Source organism: Trachypithecus francoisi, unplaced genomic scaffold, assembly GCF_009764315.1.
Source record: "Trachypithecus francoisi isolate TF-2019V2 unplaced genomic scaffold, Tfra_2.0 Lachesis_group0, whole genome shotgun sequence".
Classification (NCBI taxonomy): Eukaryota; Metazoa; Chordata; class Mammalia; order Primates; family Cercopithecidae; genus Trachypithecus; species Trachypithecus francoisi.
The window spans coordinates 62,817,290-62,837,697 of NW_022681453.1; positions in this window are offsets into that span (position 1 = coordinate 62,817,290).

Genomic DNA, 20,408 nt, shown 5'->3' on the forward strand with positions numbered 1-20,408 from the left:
TTGGAGTCTGGAAAAAAACAGGGATGACTTTTGGCATCCACATCCCAGGCATATCACATTTGATCACAGTCTCAGAGAAACAGTGCCAGTGAAATTTAAAAAAAAAAAGGTCTTGGAGCCCAGAGTAAGACTAGGCTCACATGTGGTCACAAGAGACCACATATCCTATGGAGGCACCTAGATGGAATTGGGGAAACAGGCAAATGGGCAGTGGTGGCTAATGGAGATGGGATTTTGCTCTTTAGGGTGATGAAAATGTTCTAAAATTAGACTATGGTGAACATTAGATTTACTCTGAATATAGTAAATGCACTTTAAGTGGGTGAAGTTTAGACATGTAAATTATATCTCAATAAATATGTTCAAAAGGAGAAGAAGAAAGGGGTCCACACTGCCAAGTGCTCTTGAGTGGCCAAGCGAGAGGGACTGAAGAGTGTTCATTGGATTTGCCAACAAATCGGTTGACCTTGGTGTGAGCAGTTTCGGGATCTTCTGGGGGACTGAGATGGATGGGTGATGAGGAAGAGGAGAAAGTGCCCTGGACAGCACTTTCGAGGGTCCTGGCAGTGGCTCCATCTTGCTCTCTTGTGGGTGTGCAGACCCACAGTGGGACTGGGGAAATGACCCTGGTCTTCCCTGCAGCTCTGGTGGAGGCTAGGTCATGAAAGCCAGACCCCCAGTTCAGAGGGCAGGATGCTGGGGCATGCAGCATAGGGGGTGAGAAAGGTGCATGGCACTGGCCTGGGTCCCAGATGTGCTCCTGGGCATGGTCTCCACAGGCGGTGGGGGAGGGGGGTGCAGGTCCCAGGTGGTTAGGGGACTGTGGTCAACCGGGAAGAGGGGCTGAGACTAGACCAGATTGTGGGCATAGAGGAAATGAAAGAGACACACACAGAGAGGGAGAGGGTGTGTGGAGGCAGAAGGCAAGCTGGAGGGACCATGGTGCTGAGGAGGCTGGGATGGGATCCAGACACAGGAGGAAGGGCAGGAGATGTGAGTGTTAGGTGTGCTCCCCAGGAGGGCATGATTTAGCCCAGGAGCCCAGGGAAGGTCATCTTTACACTAGTTTCAGACATCATTTAGGTTGTATTTTGCTTCAAGAGACAGAAAGCTTCACCAGAAATGACTTACAAGGAAATTTCTCATGAGAAGCTCCTCAGTACACCTCTCCTCATATCTTAGCCAAAAAACTGCATGTCTAAACCAATCGCTGTCAGGGGTGGAAGCTGGGGACTCTGTGGGAGGCCCCATCCTGGGGCCATAGGGTGGGTGCCTGGACGGCATCCGTTGTGTTAGGAAGGGGATGGGGTGATCTGAATGGATTCTGGCTTGGTCAGAGCACCCACTCCATGACATCCCCACCCAGGTGTCTGCAAGCCCTGAGGCAGGCAGCTCGTTCTGGGTTCTCCCCTCATCTAGCCCAGGAGCGCCGCTCTTCCGTGGATGCCTGGGGAAACCCCATATGTGCACATACGCCGAAAACTATACCTGCGAGGAGGGATTATGGCTGATTATTTTTTTCCTATTGCTCGCTCTCATTTTTCTTTACGATGAAGTTGTAGACATGTATTTCTTCTATAATAATAAAACAGTGAAAAGCAGAAGAAATTGCTGGGGGCACCGTGACTCCCGGGTGATGCCCGCGCTCTGTCGCGCTGCTGACGAGGACTTTCGGGTCTGGCCTCTCTTCCCGGGGCTCCTTGGTGCCCTCCGCCTGGAGCCCACTTATTTTCCAGGCCTTTCCCTCTGCCAAGCCCCTGCCAAGGACCTGGACCCTGTCCTCCTCCCATCTCTTCCCCAGTTAGTCTTTCCGTCTCAGCCCCAACCCCACCACCCCTGCGCCCAAGTGTGGGCTGATATGTCCCCTTTGTGCCCCCAGAGCCATGGTCACTTCACGAGGACCTCTGCTGGTGTCTCCTCTGCTGTCTTGGAGGTCCCAGAGGGCGGGATCTGTGTCCTGTGACACTCTGACCGCAACTCGGAGCACCCGGAAGGTGTTCATTAGATAATTTGTCAAATGAGTCAATGGACAGTGGATGGGGAATGGAGTGGACGGTGGACGGGAGGATAAGTTGTTTCCATGAAAGGATGAAATTCCTGTGGAGGGAGTGGACAGTGCATGTCTGTCTGAGCCACGCGCAGATGAGTGGGTGGGTGGACCAGGCGCGGACTGCGGGGAGCCTGTGGGTGGGCGGGGCGCGGACGGCAGGACGCTGTGGGTGGGTGGACCATGTAAAGGAGACTGGTGGCCGAGGCTATGCGCAGATGACGCGCGCGGCGGGAAGAGCAGGGCGCTAGGGGGCAGACTGGCGAACCGGCTGCGCGCTGTCCGCATCCGCCACGGCGTGGCGCCCTGCACCGGCCAGTGCGCCGGGCGGCGAATGCCCTTTCTGCCCAGAAGGGACTTAAAAAAGAGGAACCTTTTGTCCCAGGCGGCGGTGAAAGGTTCCCGGTGACGCAGGCTTGTAAACAAGTTGAAAACTGGCCCTGGTCAGGCGTCAAGACGACCGCGCAGACAGCGCTGCCGCGACCTGGGCTCGCTCGCCCGCTGCGAGTCCCCCCAGTTCCTAGCTCGCAGGTGGGGCGCCGAAGGGGCCAAAGACCCCTCCCCAGCCCCAGTGTCCCTTCCTTGAGTTGCTACAGGAATCCACAGAGATATTTTGGGCAGGACCTCCAAGCCTACAGAGCGCCTCTGCCAAAATGCTAACAATCTTTTTTTTTTTTTTTTTTTTTTTTGGCAGTCTCGCTCTGTCCCCAGGCTGGAGTGCAACCTGCGCCTCCCAGGTTCAAGCGATTCTCCAGCCTCAGCCTCCTGAGTAGCTGGGACTACAGGCGCCCGCCACCGCGTCCAGCTAATTTTTGTATTTTTAGTAGAGACTGGGTTTAACCATAATGGCCAGGCTGGTCTTGAACTCCTGATCTCAGGTGATCCGCCTGCCTTGGCCTCCCAAAGTGCTGGGATTACAGGCTTGAGCCACCACTCCTGGACCACCCTCACACTTCTAACCCTGCCTGATTTCAAACCTTCAGCCTGATTTTATGCATAATTGAGTTTTGTTTTGTTTTGTTTTGTTTGAGACAGGCTCAGGCTGGAGTGCAGTAGTGTGATCTCGGCTCACTGAAGCTTTAACCTCCATGACTCAAGCGATTGTCCTACCTTAGCCTCCTAAGTAGCCACAACAGGCATGCCACCACACCCGGCTAATTTTTGTATTTTTTTCTGTAGAGACAGTGTCTTGCTGTGTTGTCCAGGCTGGTCTTGAATTCCTGAGCTCAAGCGATCCTCTCACCTTGGCAAGTCCCAAAGGGCTGGGATTACAAGGGTGCCCCCCCCACCCCACAACCACATCCGACTTCAAACCCAGCCCCACTTCAAATCCAGCCTTGGCTTCATCAGATCCAAATTTATTTCAAATCCTGACTCAGGCTCACATTTTGAACCCAATCTTCCCCAAACCCTAACCCAAGATGCCCACCCCAACTCTAATAAGGTCTTTACTGTAAAACCCGTTACTAACTGCATGCTAATTAGAGCACCTGGTAAACTTACAACAACATACTTTCCTTTTTTTTTTTTCTTTTGGAGACGAGTCTCTCTCTGTTGCCCAGGCTGGTGTGCAGTGGCCTGATCTCGGCTCACTGCAAGCTCCGCCTCCCGGGTTCACGCCATTCTCCTACCTCAGCCTCCCAAGTAGCTGGGACTACAGGTGCCCGTCACTTTGCCCGGCTAATTTTATTTTGTATTTTTTTGGTAGAGATGGGGTTTCACCATGTTAGCCAGGATGGTCTTGATCTCCTGACCTCGTGATCTGCCCGCCTCAGCCTCCTAAAGTGCTGGGATTACAGGCATGAGCCACTGCGCCCAGCCTATAGCAACAAGCTTTCACCCAACCCCAATGTGAACCAACTGCAAACCCAAACATAGATTCACAGACTCTCCAAAATGCTGTTTGCAAAAATAGACAAGAAATGCACAAATACGTCGTGGGTGTAAAAAATCCCAATGATACAACAATGAAGTTGGTAAAAGCTGGACGTTCTCCTTTATGAGCCACCACGTCTCCCTCCATGTGTATATTCTTTAACAGCAACTTGCTTGGCTTTTCTTACTGTCGAACCTTCGTGGAATGGAATCATTTGCCCTTACTCTCCAGGATCTGGCTGCTTCTGCTCAGGGTTGTGAAATCCATCCACGCTGATGCCTGTGTCTGGGGCTGATCCTTCATTATTGCTGCATAGTAGGATTGCATTGTACCAATACAGTAAAATTTATTTGTTCCTTTTATTGTTGATGACATTGGCTTGTGTCCAGTTTTTTCCTTTTTAAAAACAATGCTTCTAAAACCAATTGTGTACATGTCTCCTGATGCACAGAAAGAAGGATTTTTCTTGGGCACACACTCTTGAGTGGACCTGCTGGGTCATCAGAGGTACATGTGTTCAGTGTTACTAGATAACGCCATCCTGTCTTCCAAACTGGTTGTACCTATTATACTCCACCAGCGGGTACTTGTATCTGCTTCCTTGCCAACACTCTGTATTGCCAAGCCTTTTAATTTTTGTCAGTCTTTTGGGAGAGTCCTATCTCATTGTGGCTTTAATTTGCATGTCCCTGTTGACAATAAGACCAAACATCTTCCCACCTGCTTATTGGCTTTCAGCTTTCCTCTTTTTTGAAATGTCTCTTGAAGTCTTGTGCACTTCCCATTAGGTTATTTGTCTTTGCCCTACTAATTTGCAAGAGTGCCTTATGTCCTGCGGATATGTGTCCTTCGTCAGATACATATCTTCGTTTTCCAAAAATCTGATCGATTTCCCCTTGATAGTTTGGTCTTTAATTCACTTGAAAATTACTTTTGTGCACAGTGTGAGGCAGAAGCTTAATTTCACTTTTTCTCCATTAGGATAAGCAATTGCCTATCATATATAAAAACGTTTATCCTGGGGCCAGGTGCTGTAGTTCACACCTGTAATCCCAGCACTTTGGGAGGCTGAGGTGGGTGGATCACTTGAATCCAGGAGTTTGTGACCAGCCTGGCCAACATGGCAAAACCCCATCTCTACAAAAAATACAGAAATTAGTCAGGTGTGGCAGCACATGCCTGTAATCCCAGCTACTTAGGAAACTGAGGCACGAGGATTGCTTGAATCCAAAAGGTGGAGGTTGCAGTAAGCCAAGATTGCACCACTGCACTCCAGCCTGGGCAACAGAGTGAGATTCTATCTCAAAAAAAAGGTGTATTCTTTGCCCTCTGGTATGCACTTTTATTGGTGCCATATATTAAGCATCTATGGATACATAGGTCTGTGTCTGGGTCCTATTTTATTTGATTGTCATCATTGTCATCTGTTCCATTCTGTATATTATTGTCACTAATCCTCACAACCCCTGTGAATATCATTTTCTTTTTCTTTTTCTTTTTTGATGAGGGGCACAGAGTTTTGCTCTTGTTGCCCAGGCTGAAGTGCAATGGCGCAATCTTGGCTCACTGCAACCTCCGCTTCTCAGGTTCAAGGGGTTCTCCTGCCTCAGCTTCCAGAGCAGCTGGGATTACAGGTGCCTGCCACCACATCTGGCTGATTCTTGTATTTTTAGTAGAGATAAGGTTTCACTATGTTGGCCAGACTGATCTTGAACTCCTGACCTCAGGTGATCCACCTGCCTCGGCCTCTCAAAGTGCTGGGATTACAGGTTTGAGCCACAGCACCCGGCCAGATGTCATTTTCTAGCAAACAAACACACAGAGAATTCCATCAGTGCCATAAATGTGTATGTTTTCCTGCAGATCTCCCTCCTGCACCTGCCCTCCCTCCTTGTATTAGATTCATGCAAGGAAGTATCTTTTGCTTCCTTGACTTTTATATTTTAGTGGATCATTCTTTGGTAACTTTCTGAAAGAGAATTGCAGGAGGTAAACTTTAGAGAAGTGTCATGTCTAGAAGTTCTCCTGCTTGACAGATTAGCTGGGTACAGTATTCTAGTTTGGAATAAGTTTGTCCCTGGAATATTGAAGGTATTTTGTAGCTGTTTGTGACAGATAGTGTTTTCCACAAATAGCCAAAGCAGTATGTCCAGTCCTGCATGCTCTTTCAGAAACTTTTTACTCTCCATTAGGACACAGACTGTTTCCCATGCCCTTGATCCTGGGTGGGTCTTTGGAACCGCCTCGACACACAGAAGGTGGCAGAAGGGAGGCTGCATGACTTTTTATTTTCTTTTTTCTTTTTTATTATACTTTAAGTTCTAGGGTACATGTGCACAACGTGCAGGTTTGATACATAGGTATGCATGTGCCATGTTGGTTTGCTGCGCCCATCAACTCATCATTTACATTAGGTATTTCTCCTAATGCTATCCCTCCCTCAGTCCCCCAGCCCCTGACAGGCCCCAGTGTGTGATGTTCCCCGCCCTGTGTCCAAGTGATCTCATTGTTCAATTCCCACCTATGAGTGAGAACATGCGGTATTTGGTTTTCTGTCCTTGTGATAGTTTGCTGAGAATGATGGTTTCCAGCTTCATCCGTGTCCCTGCAAAGGGCATGAACTCATCATTTTTTTTTATGGCTGCATAGTATTCCATGGTGTATATGTGCCATGTTTTCTTAATCCAGTCTATCATTGTGGACATTTGGGTTGGTTCCAAGTCTTTGCTATTGTAAATAGTGCCACAATAAACCTACATGTGCATGTGTCCTTACAGTAGCATGATTTATAATCCTTTGGGTATATACCCAGTAATGGGATCACTGGGTCAAAAGGTAACTACCTTGAGGAATTGCCACACTATCTTCCACAATGGTTGAACTATTTTACACTCCCACCAACAGTGTAAAAGCGTTCCTATTTCTCCACATCCTCTCTGGAATCTGTTGTTTCCTGACTTTTTAATGATTGCCAGTCTTACTGGTGTGAGATGATATCTCATTGTGGTTTTCATTTGCATTTCTCTGATGACCAGTGATGATGAGCATTTTTTCATGTGTCTGTTGGCTGCATAGATGTCTTCTTTAGAGAATTGTCTGTTCATATCCTTTGCCCACTTTTTGATGGGGTTGTTTGTTTTTTTCTTGTAAATTTGTTTAAGTTCTTTGTAGATTCTGGATATTAGCCCTTTGTCATATTTACATATTCCAATGTACATATTTGTCATATGTACATTGCAAAACTTTTCTCCCATTCTGTAGGTTACCTGTTCACTGTGATGGTAGTTTCTTTTGCTGTGTGGAAGCTCTGTAGTTTAATTAGATCCTATTTGTCTATTTTGGCTTTTGTTGCCATTGCTTTTGGTGTTTTAGTCATGAAGTCTTTGCCCATGCCTATGTGCTGAATGGTATTGCCCAGGTTTTCTTCTAGGGTTTTTATGGTTTTAGGTCTAACATTTAAGCCTTTAATCCATCATGAATTAATTTTTGTATAAGGTGTAAGGAAGGGATCCAGTTTCAGCTTTCTACATATGGCTAGCCAGCTTTCCAGCACCATTTATTAAATAGTGCTTTACCCATTTCTTGTTTTTGTCAGGTTTGTCAAAGATCAGATGGTTGTAGATGTGTGGTGTTATTTCTGAGGCTTCTGTTCTGTTCCATTGGTCTATGTATCTGTTTTGGTACCAGTACCATGCTGTTTTGGTTACTGTAGCCTTGTAGTATAGTTTGAAGTCAGGTAGCGTGATGCCTCCTGCTTTGTTCTTTTTGCTTAGGATTGTCTTGGCTATATGGGCTCATTTTTGGTTCCACATGAACTTTAAAGTAGTTATTTCCAATTCTGTGAAGAAAGTCATTGGTAGCTTGATGGGGATGGCATTGAATCTGTAAATTACTTGGGGCAATATGGCCATTTTCATGATATTGATTCTTCCTATCCATGAGCATGGAATATTCTTCCATTAGTTTGTGTCCTCTTTTATTTTGTTGAGCAGTGGTTTGTAGTTCTCCTTAAAGAGGTCCTTCACATCCCTTGTAAGTTGGATTCCTAGGTATTTCATTCTCTTTGTAGCAATTGTGAATGGGAGTTCACTCATGATATGGCTCTCTGTTTGTCTGTTAATGGTATATAGGAATGCTTGTGATTGCTTATCAGCTTAAGGAGATTTTGGGCTGAGATGATGGAGTTTTCTAAATATACAATCATGTCATCTGCAAACAGGGACAATTTGACTTCCTCATTTCCTAATTGAATACCCTTTATTTCTTTCTCCTGCCTGATTGCCCTGACCAGAACTTCCAACACTATGTTGAATAGGAGTGGTGAGAGAGGGCATCCTTGTCTTGTGCCAGTTTTCAAAGGGAATGCTTCCAGTTTTTGCCCATTCATGTGCCCATGATATTGGCTGGGGGTTTGTCATAAATAGCTCTTATTATTTGAGATATGTTCCATCAATCCCTAGTTTATTGAGTTTTTAGCATGAAGGCTGTTGAATTTTGTCAAAGGCCTTTTCTGCATCTATTGAGATAATCGTGTGGTTTTTGTTGTTGGTTCTGTTTATGTGATGGATTATGTTGATTGATTTGTGTATATTGAACCAGCCTTGCATCCCAGGGATGAAGTCAACTTGATTGTGGTGGATAAACTTTTTGATGTGCTGCTGGATTCGGTTTGCCAGTATTTTATTGAGGATTTTCCCATCGATGTTCATCAGGAATATTGACCTAAAATTCTCTTTTTTTGTTGTGTCTCTGCCAGGCTTTAGTATCAGGATGATGCTGGCCTCATAAAATGAGTTAGGGAGGATTCCCTCTTTTTCTATTGATTGGAATAATTTCAGAAGTAATGGTACCAGCTCGTCTTTGTATCTCTGGTAGAATTTGGCTGTGAATCCATCTGGTCCTGGACTTTTTTGGGTTGGTAGGCTATCAATTATTGCCTCAATTTCAGAGAGGCTGCATGACTTTCAAGGCTAGACCATAAAAGGTGATATAACTTCCTCCTGGTGTTGTCTTGGGAATCTTGACCTTGGACACCAGCCTCCGTGGAGTGAGGAAGCCCTGGCCACATGGAGGGGCCATGTGTGGTGTCCTGGCTAAAAACCCCAGCTAAGGTCTCAGCCCACAATCAGCATTGATTCCCAGACATGTGAGTGAGCAATCTCTTAGGCAATGTCAGCCCCCAGACTTCGCATCACCTCAGCTGATGCTGGGCAAAGCAGAAATCTACTATCCCCTCTCAGCCCCATGCAATTGGAAGTTTTTTGAGCAAAATAAATGTTGTCATTGTTTTTGCTACTAAGTTCTGGCATCTCTATTATGCAGCCAGCGTGACTGGGACTCCCCTCTCTATGCCAGCTACTGGATAACTAGACTGTGGGGAAATGGGGTGGTGAGTAGGCCATTCCCTGCATCTAAGGAGATCAGAATGGATTCACTACAACTTAAGTACACTTGTGACGGCCAGGTGCAGTGGCTCACGCCTGTAGTCCCAGCACATCGGAGGATTGCTTGAGGCCAGGAGTTTGAGGCTGCAGTGAGCTATCATCACACCACTTTACTCCAGCCTGAGCAACAGAGTGAGACCCTGTCTCAAACAACAAATAAATAAATACACTTTCAGGACAAAGTAACAAATGTCAGAAGCCATGGTTGTTTATTTTTGTTTTAATTTTAAATTCTGCAAAATTTTACAAGGCCCCTGCCTCTTTGAAGACAAAGCAAGATAGAGCATACGGTCCCCTATGTCTCTTGCCTGTGTCACTATATTCTTTAAAAGAAAATGACCCTAGTCCTTGCCTTTTTTCTCATATAACATCTGATGAGCTTAGTGATTATGCCTCTGTCATCTATAACCAGATATACTCTTGCACCCAAACTCTGATGTGACTGCACGTAGTGCACCCCCACCACCTGGATATAAGCCGTGCACAGAATCACTGTGCAGAAACGGCCTGACAGAGCCTTTCAAAAGGGCTGCTCCCAGCTACAGGCCTCAGTCTATAGTCCTCAGTAAGGCTTCTATATAAAACTGACTTTAATTCTCTAAAAGCTTGACTTTTTTTTTTTAGTAGATACACTTAAAAATAATATAAAAGAGTGAGTGACTCCACATTCCCCAGTGCCTTAATGTTTGTTCCAGTTTCCATCCGGACACTTTGGATAGCCCTGAGCTCGCTGGTGGGCTCTCCCGAAAGGTAGAGGGAGGGATGGTGATGGTTTCAACCAGGCTCACCCGGCCCACGAGGAGGAATTGGTTAGTGATGTGGGGTGACAAGAACTTGGAGAACACTGCCCAGCAACGCTTTTGCCTGTGCTGACCCTCGGAGCTGTGCTGTGGGGCATGTCCTGTGCGCGCTTCTCCCCTGCTGGCGCCGAGCCCAGCCACCCAAGAGGCTGTGAGCACAGATGGTTTTTTCCTCCTCAGCCCAGAAGAGAGTGAGAACTTGGGAACGCTTGTGGAGCTGAGCTAGAGAGCATGTTCCTAAGACTTGAGGTGGCAGAGTTCAGATCTGATAAGAAATTGCCGGACCCTGGATACATCCAGCTTAGTGAACCCAGAAATGCAGTTGCCCTGTGCAGTCCTTGCCACCCCCGGGGAAGCCAGAAAGGTCCGTCCCTTGGAGAGGAGTGTGGCTGCTGTGAAGGGGACTCTGGCCAGCCCAGGACCAGCGTGCAAAGGCCCTCGGGTCCAGAATGAGTTGCCGCTCACCTGCTGGGTGCTTCTCTACCCTGACCCTGAGGCAGAGCGAGGTGGGCAGGTGCTTGAGCCACAAGAGGAGGCTTTGGGAGAACCACAGGGGACAAGGGAGAAAACTCAGGGGCAGGATCTCACTCATAGTGTTTTTGTTTTGTTTTGTTATTTTTGTTTTCTCGGGGAGAGGGTCTGTCTCTGTGACCCAGGCTGGTTTTGCAGTGATGTGATCACAACTCACTGCAGCCTCAAACTCCTGTACTCAAGTGATCCTCCTATCTCAGCCTCCAGAGTACCTGGGACTAGAGGCACATGCCACCATACAACTGGTTAATTAAGAAATTAAGAAATTTTTTTTAGTGATGGGGTCTTGCTATGTTACCCAGGCTGGTCTCAAACTCCTAGCCTCAAGTAATCCTCCTGCCTCAGCCTCCTAAAGTGCTGGAATTCCAGCCGCGAGCCACTGTGCCTGACCTCACTCATAGTTTTGAAGGGTCACTGTGGCTGCTGGATTGAGAAGAGACAGGAAAGCAGGGTAAACACAGGGAGCATCATGTGCCTGGTGGAAGGCAACTGTAATGGTCTAGGAGAAGGGTGACAGTGACCTGAAGCAGAGAGGGGGGCTAGAGAGGTGAGGGAAAGTGACCAAAGCCTAGCTATGTTGTGAATGATTTGCTAGATGCAGTTTCTAAGACAGAAGAGCCAACAAGGACCCAGTAATGATTTTGGCCCTAGCACCTGGAAGGACAGAGCTACCTAGGAGGGACCAGAGCCCTGGGCTCTGGATAGTTCTTGTTTCCTGGCCTGTGACCCTATTTGTTACTCAGTAGGGCTTCATCTGACCCATGCATCCCACCCTGAACTAACATACCCTGCATGTTGCAAGGGCTAGGTGTTGGTGAAAAAGATGACTCAGATGAAGATCTTCAGTTCAGTCAGTTCCTCACTCAGCAAACATTCATGGAGCTCCTGCTATGGAGCACGGTAGTAGGGGCTGGGATATGACAGTGAGCAGAGACATGGCCTCTGCCCCCAGGGAACTTACAGCCCAGCAGGGCAGCGAGATGGTAATCAGGCAGATAAGTGAAGAGGTGAGTGAGAAAAGGGCTTCTCTACATAGGAGACCCTGCATGCTGGGCTGCTGGCTGCACATTCTCCCCTCAGAGAGGGAGCACGAGGAAACAAAATGGGACTTACCTAAAGGAAGCTCAGAGACAGCCTTCTAAAGAGCAGCTGTTGAAGGTGAAGTCTAGAAGCCAATTAAAGAGCTGGCCTGGCAAGATCTGGGTACAGCAAACTCTAGAAGGGAAGGTGCAAGAGTGACAGCCCAGTAGTAGGGAAGGCCTTGGCAAACCTGAAGAACAACAGGAAGGAGTCAGTCAAGATTTGCTCTGTAAGAAAACACTTGAAAATATAGCGCTTAAAACAACCACCATTGATTTTGCTCATGATTCTGTGGATCGGCAATTTGGGCTAACCTCTGCTGAGCCGTTGTCCTGCCGAGCTGGGCCTGGCCCACGTGCCTGAGGTCAGTCACCAGTCGGCAGAGCTGAGTGGCCTTGGAGAGCCTTAGTTGGCATGGCCTGTCTCTAATTTGCATGGTATTTCCTCCCCCATGGGTTTATCACACACAGCTGGGCAGGGTTCTTAGGTGTGAGGGTGGAAGTGGCAAAGCCTCGAGACCCAGGTTCAGAGGGGTTCAACATAGCTTCTGCCACAAGCTGTGGACCAAAGCAAGTCACAGGTCAGCCCACATCCAGGGGGATGGAAGATTCCATGTCTGCATAGGAGGAGCTACACAGAATTAAGGACAGACCGCATCTTCCCTGGCCCATGGGGCTGGAGCAGAGTGAGAGGAAGGATGTGGTGACAGCAGGGGTCCCTACCGCTGGGCTGTCACTCTTGTTCCTTCCCTTCTAGAGCCTTGGTCACCCTGATCCTGCCAGGCCAGCTTTTTTTTTTTTTTTTTTTTTTTTTTTTTTTTGTAACAGTCTTGCTCTGTCACCTAGGCTGGATTGCAGTGGTGCAATCTCAGCTCACTGCAACCTCTGCCACGTGGGTTCAAGCGATCCTCCTGACTCAGCCTTCTGAGTAGCTGGGATTGCAGGTGTATACCACTTCACCCGGCTAATTTTTGTATTTTTAATAGAGATGGGGTTTTGCCACATTGGCCAGGCTGGTCTTGAACTCCTGATCTCAGGTGATCCACCCATCTCACCCTCCCAAAGTCTTGGGATTACAGGCATGAGCCACTGCACACAGCCTACAAGGCCAACTTTTTATTGGCTTTTAGACTTCACCTTCAGTGGCTGCTCTTTAGAAGGCCTTCTCGCCATTGAGGTCATGGGGAGGAGTCTGTATGTTTCCACATGCAGTGGAAAACCACTGAATGGGGAAAGATGACTTAATTAACATTACAAAAATCCAAGCAAATTGGAGAGGACAACAGTAGATATGGAAGCCACTGCTCTGTGGTCCAACTAGTTGAGGAGGAGAGGACTGGGACGAAGATGGAGGCACTGAGGAGGAAAGAGGTAAAGGAGAATTTGCAGGAGAAGGCCATGCATCAGAAATGGGGTCAGGATGTGAGAGTGCTAGAGATGAAGTCCCGGGTTTCTGGACTCCACAGTCCCCTATGCAAACAACTGGGAGCCTGGCTTCAAGATCTGCACCAGCCTCTGCCACTCATCCCCAGTGTTGGAGTCTGCACCCACTTAGGCCCAGGAGAAGCCAAGGGGTGCTGTTTGCCTGAGTGTGGTGGGGATGTGGACACAGCATGGACTCAGCCTGGGTGTCCGCAAATGTGTGAGTGAGGCCTTAGTAGCCCTGAATGTGTCTTGCTGGAAGGGAAGGTCAGTAGATTCCATTTTACTCTTGGCCTGGGTTCCATAAATATTAGGGGTGAGGCTGCTGGGGTGGGAGAGTGCCTGAGAGATACCCATGTGGAGGTAGCAGACAGGTGGCTGGATCCGTGATTGGAATTCAGAGGGCAGATCCTGGCAGGAGTCAGAAATTTGGAAGTCGCTACCCAACAGATAGAATAAAAGCCACAAACACTGATGAAGTCATTTGGGAAAGGCATACCTCAGGGCATGATATAGTGCCTGGCACACAGGTGTTTATCCGAGAAACGAGTCAATGAGAGCAAAGAAAAAACACTTCTTTCTCTGCTAGGAACACATATGCTGCATGAGTCAGAAGCAAGTATCAGAAGATGATGGATCTCATTACTTAGCGAGAGAAAAGAAGGCCTCAAACCCATTGCACATGGGTAGGGAGGATGAAAAGAAACACCCACAGAGCTAAGCCACAGCACTGGGAAAACTGATGGATTTGTGTACGTGGGAGATGAACTTGACAAAGACTCCAGATGCACCAGGAGTGGAATATGAATGGGAAGGATGGCCCTCCAGACAGCTAGCAGAGGACTTCCCCTTTAGGGCAAAACACATGGTTGAAATTTACCAACTAAGATCCCATAGAGGAGTGAAGAGGCTGGCTGGGGCTTAGAGAGCACCCTCCTCTGAACTGAGGAAAATGAACATGAAAGCTCAGCAGCAGCCACAGCTGGGGCATTGTTACAGATCTCAGAGAAAAACGCCAACCCTCAGAAGCTTCCTGGCAGAAAATAAAAGTTACTTTCAAAGATGCAAGCTTCAGATTTACAGCCTCAGAGGGACCGGAACCCTCGGGGAAAAAGAACAAGACAGATGGATTTCGCGTTTCACAGCAGCAGAGGGGCAGGTTCCCAGCTGGCAGAGCACATCTAGTGTTTGCAGCAAAGGCCGTGTCCTGCTAGCCGTGCCCTGACCAGGAGGTTTTCTGGCAGTTTGCTCCTCTATTCTGCAGATGAGGAAACAGAGGCCCAGAGAGGTCCAGGCCCAGGAAGGCTGCACGCCGGCCAGCCTCTGAGCAGGCCTCCGTGGCTGGGGCTTCCACCCCTGCTTCCTCTGCTTCCTAGGAGGCCACTGTCCTCCTGGAGGCCCTTGATGCAGCTCCACTGCTATGGCCACTCCTGCCTGTCACAACTCCTCCCGGCCCTGGGGCCCAGGCCTCTCCAGCCCCTGTCAGGCCATGCCATCTCCAGCCCTGCCTCTTCGGCTCAGTCAGACCACCTCTGGCCCCTGCTGGGGGAATGGCGGGGCTAAGGCACCTTCTTGAGCACGTGGTGCCCAAGCCGTCCCTTGCCCCCCACCACACCTGCGAGGCAGCCCTATCATGGCCCCAACTCCCATAAGGTGAAATGGAGATGTGGGGAGGCCCAGGGACCTGTGGGAGCCCACACTGCCAGGAGAAGTGCAGTTGGGACTGCCCAAAGTTAGACTGGAGTGGACCTCTCGCCCCTCTGATGGCCCCTCCTGGATCCAGGGCCCAGTGTTCTCTTTTCTCTACAAACATCCTCCCACAGGGCAGGGTTTGTGCTTTTCTGTCTGAAAAGTGTGGCTTTTTTTTTTTTTCTGAGACAGAGTCTCCCTCTGTCACCCAGGCTGCAGTGCAGAGGCGCAATCTCGGCTCACTGCAAGCTCCGCCTACTGGGTTCATGCCATTCTCCTGCCTCAGCCTCCTGATTAGCAGGGATGACAGGTGCCCGCCACCACACCGGGCTAATTTTTTGTATTTTTAGTAGAAATGGGGTTTCCCCGTGTTAGCCAGGGCGTTCTTGATCTCCTGACCTCGTGATCCGCCTGCCTCGGCCTCCCAAAGTGCTGGGATTACAGGCATGAGCCACCACACCTGGCCAAAATGTGGCTCTTTAAGGGCCTGGGCTCTGACTTCAGACTACTTGGGTTTGAATCCTGGCTCTGTCGTCTTCTAGCTGTGTGGTCCAGGATGAGTTTCTCACCCTCTCTGTGCCTCCATATCCTTCTCTATAAAACAGGGCAATGAATGTGCCTGTTTTACAGGGCTGGGCAAGCATTAAATGAGTTATTACTGGGGAAGCACTTGGAACAGAGCTTGGCCTGGCTGAGCAGCCCATCCCAGGCAGGATCCTGTTAAATTCGCACCATGGCTGTCACTTGCCTCAGACACCCTTGCCCCAGTTACAGAAAGAGTCTCCAACTGGTCTCTGGCTTCTGCCTTATCCACCCCGACCCCACACCCAGATTCTGTTTTTGGTGGGCCAAGAGGGAGAGATCCTTGAAGACATGTTAGACCAGGTCATCTCTCTGCTCAAAACCCTCCTACGGCTCAAACTCACTCAGCATCACATCCCCTGCAGGCTCCCTGGCCTCACTCTCTCTTCATTCTCCCTGTGCCACTTCTGCCACACCAGCCTCCTCCTGACTCTCAGTTACACCAGGCGTGCTGCCTCAGGACCCTTGCATGGCCTGTTTCCTCTTCCCTTACTCTACCTGCAAGACTTCAGTCACCTTCTCAATGAGGCCTGCTCTCACTGGCCTGCACCACATTGTGGCCCATGGCTCTAGCCTGACACCCCCAGCACTGCCACCTCTCCATGATCACTTCTTGTCTGTCCCTCTGACACTCCCTGTCACTTACCGCCTGAATCTATTGCTTGCTTTCTGCCTTCCCCTCACAGAATACAAGCTTCCTGAGAGCAGAAGTCATCGTCCATAGTGTTCACGGACGTGACCCAAATGCCCAACGAGAGCTGGCACATGACCGTGACTCTGCATGAAGATTGACTGAACTAGGAATTTCAGAATTAGCTGAGTTTCTCCTGCAAATGCAGATTCCTGGGCCCCTGGCTCCACCTGTCTGGGAGTGAGACTCAAGACTGTCTTGTTAACCTTCCTGCCAATCTGCCAGTTGAATTTGATACAGTTACACATTCTCGAGTCATCACATGGAAAGAGTCCCATTCCCGAGTGCAGAGTGCAGAGACCACAGACCACATCCGACTTCTGAGGCTCTCTAGCCCATCAAGTCCCTGAATTATTTTGGCCTCTCCAACAGTGGCAAAATGCCCAATGCTGTATGAGAGGCATTTGCTTTTACAAGAAGTGGCCAGAGGCATGGAGCAAAAGTCCCAGCCAGGACCAGGACCAGATAAAGGCCCATTTCCAGGTGGCTGAAAAGGTCAAGGCCTTGAGGAACGAGGATGGCTTGGAGACTGGTGGGGGCTGATGACTCCCAGGCAGGATGATCCACAGGCCTGGGCAGGCCCAGAGAACAGCTGGTGACCCTGAGCAGAGGAGGGGGCCTGGCTCACAGGGGTGACCACCCCAGAGGAGAAGGCAGAGCTGGTGCAGGGCTGCTGGCACGTCCTGGCACTACAGGAGGAAAGGGGCTAGAGGTTCAGCATGGTTCTGCCCCTGTGGTGCTCACATCAGGACTCAGCACTGTAGGATTACACGTTGAGCCAGGGGAGGCAGAAGCCAGAGGGAGAGGGAGAGATTGCAGGTCGGGGGTGCTGAGTTGGGGGAGTGGGTGCAGGGCACTGGGTGCAGATGTCGAAGAGAAGCCAAGACCCCTGCCCACAAACACAGCAAATTCTCAAGGCACTAAAAGGTTGTAACCTGAATTCAGAAACTTATTCTCTGTCCCAAGCCTGACAAGAGAGTGGACACCACTTCCCTTGTACCTGCATTGAGCTCTGCTGTGCTCTTTCCTTTCCTTTTCTATTTTATTCTTGTCTTCGTTGATTTTCTTGACTGTGCTGACTACACTTTCCTAAATGTGCAGCTGGAAACAGCCCTGGCCTGGCCAGTGACGTGTAGGGACTGTGTGAGGTCCAGACCCGGCCCCTTCTCAGAGGCCTTTCCTTGAGTAAGCAGGGCAGGGAGAGAGGAGTGTCCAGGTCTTCCTCCTCCCTGCAGGATCTGGCTAGTGGCCTGACCCAATGGGCCACCCTGGGCTAGGCTCTGCCTCTAAGTTTTTCCTTTGTCTTTAGAATATTTGAGCACAACTTCCCCACTCTTTTGGTAACACACCCAGGAGGCCCTGGCATGGTTGGAACTGCTGGGAAAATATTCCAGCCTGGGCAAAGGGCACTGCCTGAACCCCCCAGATGCCCCTGACTCCCAGCGACTGAAGTCACTAGCCCTCCTCGGTGACCCTGGGCTTCTCATGGCCAGTAACAGAGGGGACACCTCTGCCCCATCCCTCTGTGGCACCTGTGCCCTCCCGCGGTTAGATACTGTGAACATCTCTCACCCTTGGGTCTGTGTTGGAACCCGCTGGGTCCAGGCCTGTCTGCCTGAAACCTGATCTCTCTCCACTCCACCCTGCCTCTCTCCAGCACAGTTTAGCACCTTCTGCTCTTCAGAGTTACCAAAGACAGGTGGAACAAAACCTGTTTCTCAGCCATGTCCAATGCGCCTAGTCCTGAGGTTCTGTCTCCAAAATATGTGCTCAAGGCCATTTGCATCTCCATGGCTACCACTGGTGTAAAGCCCCCACTCCCTCAACTCACATCTGTCTCCTGTACTGCTCAGCTCCCTGTGTTGCCCTGTCCTGGCCCCCACAGTGTCCTGAGGTTGACCTCTAGGACAGGACACACTGACTTCTGGTTTGGTTTCATCAGTAGGAGGCACCAGCACACTGGGGTAGGGGCAGCAGAGAGCTCAGGGCACCTGGCTGCCTCCTCCCCTGCCTGGGCGAGGTTCCAGGGGTGCCTGTCGGGTGGCTCCTGTGCGTCCACCTACTGGCCCTGTCCACAGCTCCTCCAGGCCTCTGGGAGGGGTGGGAGCCTCCACTCCTGGAAGCGGCACCATCTAACCTGCCTGCCTCTGTCACAAGCTCTGGCATGACATTTATTCTGTTCAGCCTGCTTGAGTGTGCTGGCTTCTCCTCGGGGGGCACCGACTGATACATTCTGACAGCCTTGTTTTATTTTAAATTGTGGCAAAATATACACAACATAAAATTACTGTCTTCATCATTTTTTGAGCGTATAGTCCAGTGCATTAAGTACATTCACATTGTTATGCAACCATTACCACCATCCATCCACAGAACTTTTTCGTCTTGTAAAACTAAAACTCTGTCCCATTAAACGCAGACTCCCCCAAAGCTTGGTGACCACCATTCCACTGTCTGTCTCTGTGACCCTGATTGCTCTAGGGACCTCGTATGAGAGGAATCATACAGGACTTGTCATTTCGTGCCTGGCTTATTTCCCTCAGCACCATGTCCTCAAGGTTCATCTGTGCCATGCATATAACAGATTTCCTTCCTCTCTAAGGCTGGTCACGTTCCATGATGTGGATAGAGCACATTTGGCTTCTTCATCCGTTGATGGACACTCGGGCTTCCACCATTTGGCTACTGTGAGCCACACCGTGATGTGCATGGGTGCGCCCAGCTGCACTTTTGCACATGGCAGCAAAGGAATCTTTCAGATCAAGTATTTCTCTTGCTTAAACACATTAGTGGATTCCCGTTGCTCTGAGAATACAGACAAAAATCTTTTTTATGGTCTACAGCCATGTTTTTGAGTTTCCAGTTGCAGCCCCTCTGTGGGTCAGGATGGTTAGCTGCATGGCTGCACCCTCGCTTCATGGAAGGAGGGCAGAGGTGCGTGGAAGGGAGCAAGCAGCTGTGCCCCCGGGGCTCACACTACCACAGGAGCCGGCGAGCATGACAGTGTGATGCTTGCATTGCTGGAAGACACGCGCAGGTTGAGCCAGGTGATTGCTCACTGTGGGCGTGTCCTGCTTGTTCTGACTCAGGCCCTCCTCACAGCTCCCACAGCTCCCACTCATCTCCCACATCTACTGCTCTCAGTTTCAGCATCCTGCAGAGCCTCCAGCGTGCTGGCAGTTCCCCACCCCCGGCCCTTGCCTCCGCATGGCTTGCCCTTCCCTGGATCTTCTCAAGACAGCTCCTTCTCAGCTCCAGCAGGACCTCTGCAGAGAGGCCCTCCCTGGGCAGCCCACCTGAAGCAGATTCCCTTGGCCTCCCTGCTTGTCTGGTTGGAATGTTCACAAAGACAAAGGCCGTGCTGTGCTCCCTGCTCTTGGGCCGGGCCCAGGCTGGGCTGGCATGCCGTGGGCCTCCACAAAGAGCTGTCCTAGCACTTAGCACCACTGGGACTTCTCCAGTCTCTGCATGGAGCCCCTGTATATCCCACACTGGAATACAAGCTCCCAGAAGGTAGGTCCCACCTCTGTGTGAACGCTGTGTCCCCAGAACAGTACCAGGCACACAGTAGGTACTCAATGAATGCCTGTTGGGTGAATAAGTGTATGAACTGCATCTGTAGCCAGGAACAGGGGGATGTCAGGGAAGAGCACTCCCAGGAAGGTGCGTGCTCTCGGCTCTGGGCTGGGGGCTGGAATCCAGGAGCAGGTATGGATGGGGACAGCTGAGGGTCCCTGGGTCTCAGGCTTGCAGGCTCCTTGCCAGCCCTCTGCTCTGGTGTGCCTGGCCCGGCTCCTCAGTCTCCCCAGGCAGCCCTGACAGCTTGCAGGGTCCACCAAGGCCTCACCTGACAACTGTGGCTCGGCTGCCCCCGAAGCAGAAAGTATAGACGCTGTGAGAGCCTGGCCCTGCCTCTACACCCTGTGGCTATGTCACTGAAGTCCCTCTGTGCTCTTGGCTTCTCTCAGCTTCTTCCCTAGAACTCAAGCAGCAAAGCCTCCTGTGAGGACTGAAGGAGACAGTGGCTTTGATATCACGGATAATGAATTGTCTCCAGGTATGGGGAGAGCAGGTACTGACCTGGCTCCTGGGGAGGCATACAGCCCCTCATCCCGTGGTGGCTCCTCCATTACTAGCAACAACAGTGGTGCCTGGAATCCCAGCCATAGGACCTCCGCACCTGGTATGTTCTCCTGGGTCCTCCTGTAAACAGCGAAGGTCTCCAAGCAGGTCTGTGCAGAGAGGCT